Source organism: Saccopteryx bilineata, chromosome 8 (assembly GCF_036850765.1).
Source record: "Saccopteryx bilineata isolate mSacBil1 chromosome 8, mSacBil1_pri_phased_curated, whole genome shotgun sequence".
NCBI classification, from domain to species: domain Eukaryota; kingdom Metazoa; phylum Chordata; class Mammalia; order Chiroptera; family Emballonuridae; genus Saccopteryx; species Saccopteryx bilineata.
In genome coordinates, this window is record NC_089497.1 from 24,766,223 (window position 1) to 24,774,350 (window position 8,128).

Here is an 8,128-nt window from a genome sequence, read left to right on the forward strand (position 1 = left end):
ATAAGCAAATGAATATTAACAGCTTAATATTAAAAGGACCATATGAACTTATAGCAACTGTGTATATTATTTCAGAACACTTATTTTTAATAAAGGATATATTAGTCATATGTGATGCAGTTTGTTCTTTCAGTAAGGCGCTTATCTTTAACATCTGTTTTCATACAATTTTAAACTGTAGCAAATTACAGATATAACTATAAATAAACAGCAAGCTTGTATTTCTGCACATTTCCTTAGCTCTGTGAATATACCATTTAGTGCTCTTCTATCAGAATGCCAGGAGTGTTCAGCTCTACCACCTGCAATAAAATTTGTGTAAAATGATCTTTATAATTTCCCAGATGGTAGGATAGAGAAGTCTTTTGCACATGTTTATGAATTTTTATGTCCTCTGATGTTTTTCTTCAAAAATGAATTGAATTTTTCTCTTTTCATTCAAAATTTTATTTCTAGTGAAGTGCTTAATGATAGATAACTACCCCTGAAAGTGAAATAGCATTTAATTATTGTCAGTTTTATTTTAACTTATTGGTTAGGCTAAGCTCTAGGTAAGAATATGACTTTTAAATTAGTCATATATTCCCATTGAACTGTATTTCATTTTTCATTTATTTCTTTTGTCAAATCTGCAAGGACAGTTGCAGACAAAGTTTCTCTTTTCCATATCCTTCATGGGTCTAGAAGTCTGTTTGTCTCATATAATAAATTATATTAGTGAAATTTGATTCTGTCACTGAAATGTCTATGACATTGTAATTTCATAATAAAAAAAACATGTAACTCTGGCTACAGAACTGTTACATGATCATCCAGAGTCTCAACAATGCAGCCAGAGTACCATATTTTATACATAACATCAAGCTCCCCCTCTGTTCAGAACCCACCAATGATTTCTTACATTATTCAAGCATAAGCACTCACAGTGACTCTATGAATGAGTATCCATTACCACTCCAAACTCACTTCCTATTTTTCTCCACTTCACTTATATAGCACCAGCCACACTGATACCCATACCTCCCTTCACTGCATAAGGTGTACTCTGCCTAGAGTTTTTGCAGTTGCTGGGTTTTTTATTTTTTCTGTAATGTTCGTCTCAGGCTCAAGACTGGCTGGGTCCATTACATCTTTCAAGTCTTAACTCCAATATTACCTTCTCAGCGAGGCTTTTGCTGTTCACTGCCCAACCTAAAATTGGAATTTTTCTTCTCATCATGTCATTTAGTCCTTTGCTGCTTTATGCTTTCCTTGTTAACTAACATTGTGCCTGGGTGCATGGTGTATTTCCTTTCTGAACTTTATTATTCTCTCTCACTTCCCATCTCTTTTCTCATCTTATCTTTTCTCTCATTTTATATTTCATTTTCTTAAAACTATGTGCCAGGATGTTAATCATTTGGGGGTTTACTTCCCAAGTATAGCTAAGGTCTCAGGCACTCCTAAATACCCTTTGTTATACTGGTATTATTTAAGTTTCTTAGATTTCCAAGTACTTGTATGAAATATAAGGACTTTATTCATTTCCTGAATTTACTCTTTCCACCATTCCCTTAAGGTGGATACCGCGTGGGCTTGACTCTCTGCTACTGACTGCGGTTTCATCTTAGAACACTACTTCTTACAACCTTGCATCTGACTCAAATTCTATCAGCTGCAGTCTGAATCAATTGTGTTGGCTTTGACTTTATCAAAACCGGGTTCATAGATTAAGTGAGAATGGTATCATGTAATTTACTAATATGTCAAGAGAGGGGTGGTAAGGATAGCACTTTTCTGAAAGTTGTGTTGAGTGAGCCTGTAATTGACTATGGGTAGTAAACACAGGGGCCGATAAACAGTAGAAAGCTGAGGTAGCAGGCATATATATATCTTCAAGATTCCCTAGTAATTTAATATAATTTTCTCCTATAGAAACACAAAAATAGTTTATTTTTCTTTCTTTTCATTTGGTTGTCCTAAAAAGTTCTGTTCTACAGAGGTAATATTTCTTTAGTCATTCAGATTAACATTTTCCAAAATATAAAGAGTGATTTTACTTTGGTTTAAAAATAGATTCAGGCCCTATCCAGTTGGCTCAGTGGTAGAGCGTCAGCCTGGCATGCAGGAGTCCTGGGTTTGATTCCCAGCCAGAGCACACAGGAGAAGTGCCCATCTGCTTCTCCACCCCTCCCCCTCTCCTTCCTCTCTGTCTCTCTATTCCCCTCCTGCAGCCAAGGCTCCATTGGAGCAAAGTTGGCCCGGGCACTGAGGATGGCTCCATGGCCTCTGCTCAAGCGCTAGAATGGCTCTGGTTGCAACAGAGCAATGCCCAGATGGGCAGAGCATTGCCCCCTGGTGGGCATGCCAGATTAATCCCAGTCGGGGGCATGTGGGAGTCTGTTTGACTGCCTCCCCGTTTCCAACTTCGGAAAAAAAATAGATTCAGTCTTTCCATTAACCTGTAAAACATGACTGATTTCAATTTTTAAAATACAATAGAAAAAATGTTTAAAAAAGTATTATTTTAGGACATAATATTTTTGAAAGTTGTATGTCTCACTTTTTATTTTAAAGATTTTGGCATAATTTTGCCTGACCAAGTGATGGTGCAGTGGTTAGAGTGTCAGACTGAGATGTGGAGGACCCAGGTTCGAGAATCCTGAGGTCACCAGCTTGAGTGTGGGCTCATCTAGTTTGAGCAAGGATCACCAACTTGAGCCCAAGGTTGCTAACTCAAGCAAGGGGTCACTCGGTGTCCTGCAGCACATGTGAGAAAGCAATCAATGAACAACTAAAATGGCACAATGAAGAATTGATGCTTCTCATCTCTCTCCCTTCCTGTCTGTCTGTCCCTCTCTCTGACTCTCTCTGTCACAAAAAAAAAAAAAAAAGGTTTTGGCATAATTTGAACACATAAATTAGAGACACAAGTTACTTGAGGCCAAAATATAATTTATATGTAATTAAAACTATTTCATTTGCTTATATAGTCAAATGATTTTGGAAAATAAAAACTTTCAATCAAGTGGTTTGAGGTAACTAGATATTCACATGAAAACAAAGTTGGATCATTATACTATATTATATACAAAAATTAATTAAAAATAGGTAAAAAACTAAACAAAAGAGCTAAAACTGTAAAACTCTTAATAAACAACATAAGAGAAAAGTTTGATGATACTATATTTGGCAATAATTTTTTGGCTATGACAACAGAAACACAGACAACACAAGAAAAAAGGCAAATTGAACTACATCAAAATTAAAAGCTTCTGTGCTTCAAAAGACACAATTAACAATGATTCATGCAACCCATACAATGGGAGGAAATATCTGCAAATCATGTATTTGATAGGGATATAAATCATATAACTTGATAAGGAGTTAGTTTACAGAATATATAAAGAACTTTTAAAAGTCAACGACAACAACAACAAAAAATCTCCCTAATTAAAATATGAACAAAGGACTTGAATAGTTATTTCTCCAAACAAGATACACAAGTGGCCTATAAACACATGAAAACATGCTCAACATCATTAATCACTAGAGAATGGAAGTCAAAACCAAAATGAGCCACCATTGCACACCCATCAGGATGACTGCTTAAAATCAACAAGAGCAATAACAACAGGCAGCAGAAATGTTTAGAAATTAAGATCCTTGTGCACTGTTGGTGGGGATGTAATGATGTAGCCACTGTGGAAAGCAGTGTAGCAATTCCTCAAACTATTAAAAATAGAATTTGCATAAATACAGCAATTTCACTTTTGTTTATATACCAACAGAATTAGAAGCAGGGTCTCAAAGAGATATTTGTTCATTATTATAATACACAAAAGCTCGTGGCAACCCAAATGTCCATCAATGAATGAATGAACAAACAAAATATAGTGTGTATATACATTGGAATATTATTCAGTTTAAATAGGAAAAACATTATGATACATGCTACAACATGGATGAACTTTGAGATTATGCTAACTGAAATATGTTAGTCACACACAAAAAAATTGTTAAGATTCCACTTCTGTGAACTATGTAACGCAATAATTTTCAACCAATGTGCCACAACACATTGGTATGCTGCAGGAATACTAAAATACGCAATATCTGACTATTTAGTTGGAGGCACTGAGCTCTTTTCCCTTAGGTTGTAAAATAAAAAGATGACAACAACCAAAACAACAATTACCATCTGGTGTGAATGATTTAAAATTATACCTACCTTGCCGGAGCGGTGGTAATGCAGTGGATAGAGTATCAACCCAGAATGCCAAGGTTGCTGGCTTGAAACCCAAGGACACTGGCTCAAGCTTGGGGCCAGGGTTGCCAGTTTAATCCCTGGTCAAGGCATGATTGAGAAGCAATCAATACCCAAATAAGTGGAGCAATGAGTTGATGATTCTCTTTCTCTCTCTCTTATTTTTTTTTCTCTCTCTCTCCCTTCTTCTGTCCCCCTTCATCTCCATTTCTCTAAAAGAAAAAAAATTATGCCTACTTACATTGTCAGATAGGCAAAAACTGAGGTTTTGTTTTTTTTTTTCGGTGTGCCACAGTATTTTAGAAATTAGTTTATGTGTGCCATTTGATAGAATAGGTTGAAAATTATTGACCAAGAGCATTCAAATTCACAGAGACAAAGTAGAATGGTGGTGGCCAGGAGCTAGGGAAAGGGAAAATGAGGAAATGTTTAATGAGTATAAAGTTTTTTGGTTTTTTATAATGTGAGGGTAGGGGAGAATAGTGAGACAGACTCCTGCATGTGCCCCAACCGGGATCCATCCGGCAACACCCATCTAGAGCAGATGCTCAATTCAACTGAGCAATCCTTAGCTCCAGGCCGATGCTCAAACCAGTCAAGCCACTGGCAGCAGCAGGGAAAGAAAGCGAGAAAGTGGGAGAGAGAAGGGAAGAGAAGCAGATGTTCTTTTGTTTCTCATGTACCAGGTACTCCATACACTGGGCTGATGCTCTATCCACTGAGCGAACTGGCCAGGGCCAATGAGTATAAAGTTTTAATTTGGCTAGATAAAATATATTTTAGAGCCTGATCAGGCAGTCACAGTGGATAAATCATCAGACTGGGCTGCAGAACATCCAGGTTTGAAACCCTGAGGTCGCTGGCTTGAGCACGGGTTCATCTGCTTTGAGCATAGCTCACCAGCTTGTACCCAGGGTTGCTGGCTTGAGTAAGGGGTCACTCAATCTGCTGTAACCCCCTGGTCAAGACACATATGAGAAAGCAATCAACAAATAACTAAAGTGCCACAAGGAAGAGTTGATGCTTCTCATCTCTCTCTCTTCTTGTCTGTCCGTCTGCCCCTCTCTCTGTCTCTCTTTCTGTCTTTGTCACATATATATTTATTATATGTTATTTATGTATAATATATATTAAGGCTGACCTGTGGTGGCGCAGTGGATAAAGCATTGATCTGGAATGCTGAGATCGCTGATTCAAACCCTGAGCTTGCCTGGTCAAAACACATATAGAACTTTATGCTTTATGCTCCTCCCTCCCTTTCTCTCTCTCTCTCTCTCTCTCTCCTCTCTCTCTAAAAATGAATGAATAAAATATAAAAAAAATTCTTGTTGAAGATACACAACAATTAAATATACTTACCAGCACTGAACGGTAGGCCTAGAAATAGTAAAGCTGGTAAATTTTATGTGATGTCTAATTTACCACAATTAAAAATAATAAAAATTATATTACTGAATTGCATACTTGAGATTAGAACTCTGGCAAATTCCCTTCTTTTTATTGAGGGAATCATTAGTTTAACTAATGAAATAAAAATATTCACTCTGATTATCTAGAAATTCCAAGGATCTAAATATGGATAAAACAGGGATAAAATAAAATCATATAATAGTGTTCACAAAAGAAATTCATAGTGTAGTTCCTAGAGTTCTTATTTATATGGGAGTTTTAATGTAATTAGATTCATAGCAGTGGGAAAAAGTAGGTTTACAGTTCTTTGTATGGAAAAAGTCATGCAGGATATGACTATGACAATAGTTTTATTAACTCCAAAGAATGTTACAACTGTAAACCTACTTTTGCTCACCCCTGTATTTATCATCCAGAAGCTAAGTGAGAAAGACACATAAACAAAGATGTCCATAATATACTGGTTAATGTTTTCTGTAAAAAGACAGTGAAATTGCCAAACAGAAGAAGAGGATAATTAATTCAGTGTTATTTAGTAACACATTTTGATAAGTAGTGAAAAATTTGATATCTTCTCCTCCAGTGGCTTTATTCCAATAAATTATGTTTCATTTAGATATTTACCCTTCCTCTTTTATTTTGATTTAGATTTTATGTAATGGAAAAGAAGTTATTTAGTTAGTAGAAGTTTTTTGTTTTGTTTTTTAAAAACTTTTGCTTAAGTTTAATAGCTTTATTAAAGTTGGTATCTGACTAAACATAATTACATTTTAAAAGGTTTGTCTCTTCTGTAGTTAAATATGATACCTTATTATATGTCTAATTACCCTTGTAAGTGGCAACAACATATTTTTTCCTTTATTAATATATGTTTTTTAGAATTTAGACATCCTTCCTGATTCCTCATGAACTTCTATCATTTAAGTTACTGGGAAAACACTGAAGACATACACTCCTCTCTGACACTCAGCCAGAAAGAGAATAGAAGCTACAATCCTATGTTAACAGTCCGATACCAATTATAGTCATCCAGAAAACCTAAGGTAGCATCCACCATATTTTTCGCTCCATTAGACACACCTGACCATAAGACGTACCTAGGGTTTTAAGGAGGAAAATAAGAATAAAAAACATTCTGAACTAAATGGCATGTTAAAATACTTAATAAAATATACCACAATGTTATTTAAACAATGTAAACTCAACAGCAGCATAAAGACTTTAAACGGTTTGTTGATGGAAACGAGAGGTTGCAACTGGCTGGTAAGACCCCCAGGAATTACAGCTAGTTCAGTCTTCTCTTCTTTAAAGTGTTTTTTTTTTTTTTTTGTGGTTTTGCTAATATGTGCTCTAAACTGGTCAAGCACTAGTAGGGCAGCAGGTGACGTCAGCACTTCACACAGAGCTCCAGCAGCACAGCGCAGCCCTCCACCGCTGCAGCGCCCCTCTCACGTCTGCCCTCCATGATGCCAGATGAATGCGCCCACACAGTGTCACTCCCTTCCCTCCTGCGCTTCATACAACTGTGGAAACCAGAACCAGGAGATCACTCAGCAGATGCCTCTGCACGCCCGCCCCCTGGTGGGTATGATTACACTCCTGCTGATGCTCATTCTACATATGTTTACAGGTGCAGCGCCCGCCCCCGCAGCAGATAGAGAAAATGAACATTCACTCCAGAAGACATATGGGCATTTTCCCCTCCACTTTTTTTTGGGAAAAATGCATCTTATGGAGCAAAAAATATGGTAATAAGAGGAAATATGGTAATTATGGGAAATAATACTTTTGAAGCCACTTTAGTATGTATTCAATTATTAAAATGTGGAAATGCTCCCTCCCATTCAGAGGCAGTTTACTTGTTTATTTTCCTCGATAGTTTTTTCTTGGGTATTCTTATAGCTCACTCCTTCTTATCGCTCAGGTCACAGATCATATGGCACTGCTACCATGAGCCTGTCTGTCTTCGCTGGGGAATAACTCTGTCAGAGAAATTCTGCTTCATTTCCCTCATAGCACTTTTCAATAATCTGATAATTCCATTTTAATCTTCTTCCTCCTCATGTCCCTCAACACAAAATTTCATGAAAAACTAGGCCTTCTGTAAAGACAGTAGCCACGGCCACCATCACAGCCACCTGGCCCGTGCAGGTTCGCATCTGATTCGAAGAGCCGGTAATGAAACAAAGAAGCCAGTAACTGGTGGGCCATTAGCTTTAAGCCTAGCTTGCACCCGGCGGGCAAGTAAAAACACACACTGGGCTCCAAAACCCACTCATTCAGTGCTCACAAAGCTACTGACTTATCCGAGTTTCCTAGAATCAAAGGTTTCTAGCTCACTAGCCTTATTCACCGCTGTTCCCCATCTCCTTCTCTCTGCACAAACTCTGCACAAACTGGCTTCTCCCTCAGTACTCCACCATCTTGGCTGCCTCTCCTATCTTCCTCCACATGGTCTTTCTCTGCTCTCCT